Source organism: Carlito syrichta, unplaced genomic scaffold (genome assembly GCF_000164805.1).
Source record: "Carlito syrichta isolate Samal-C Ts95f unplaced genomic scaffold, Tarsius_syrichta-2.0.1 Scaffold154782, whole genome shotgun sequence".
In the NCBI taxonomy this organism is placed as follows: Eukaryota; Metazoa; Chordata; class Mammalia; order Primates; family Tarsiidae; genus Carlito; species Carlito syrichta.
The window spans coordinates 1-562 of NW_007098878.1; the positions used below are offsets into that span (position 1 = coordinate 1).

Below are 562 nucleotides of genomic sequence, written 5' to 3' on the forward strand. Positions count from 1 at the left end.
AGGGCACCCGAGGCAGCTGCTGGTGCATGGTGGGGCGGAGGCCCGACTGCCCGCGGGCAGCATAAGGCACGTTGCGAGTCACTCGGGAGACCTGACGCTGAACCCTGAGGCTGGCTCTGCAGGAGGGGCTGGTGCTGGTGGGCGCCGGCATATTGCTCGGGAGGGTGCTACAGGCTAGACACTGGGTGGGCTCTGCCAGCCTGCTCCGGGTGCCAGGGTGCGTCTCTGCTGGAGGAGAGAAGGGTTCAGCGGTAGCCACACAGCCTCCTCCCCACCCGTGTGGGGGCACGCACCTGTGCCCCGAGGCAGCATCAGAGGCCAGAGGTCAGAGGTCCGTGACCTTGTTCTCAAGGGCAGCCGCAATCTGCTGCAGGCGGAAAGCCAGCTGCATCTTCTGGGCCGCGGGGTCTTCCTCCAGTGCGTTGATGATCTGTGGTGGGGGGGGGTCCCGTCAGAGCCAAGGCCAAGGAGGGCTGCCAGGCCCCCTCCCTGGCCCCGCCCTACCTCGTCGTAGTACTTCTGTGTGTACTGGTAGAGCTGGTGCAGCGCCACAAGGGTGTTT

General features: G+C 66.4%; 1 long non-coding RNA gene across 2 annotated transcripts; it reads right to left on the reverse strand.

Annotated features, from left to right (window-relative positions):
• Window positions 1–12: 12 nt before the first annotated feature.
• On the reverse strand, window positions 13–532 carry LOC103252341. Of its 2 annotated transcripts, none has more exons than XR_503781.1 (3): window positions 505–532; window positions 294–430; window positions 13–225 (listed from the first exon to the last, which is right to left on the reverse strand). It is a non-coding gene; the product is annotated as an uncharacterized LOC103252341 (long non-coding RNA). The 2 variants fall into 2 exon arrangements; XR_503782.1 differs by having other exon boundaries at window positions 13–228.
• Window positions 533–562: the final 30 nt, after the last annotated feature.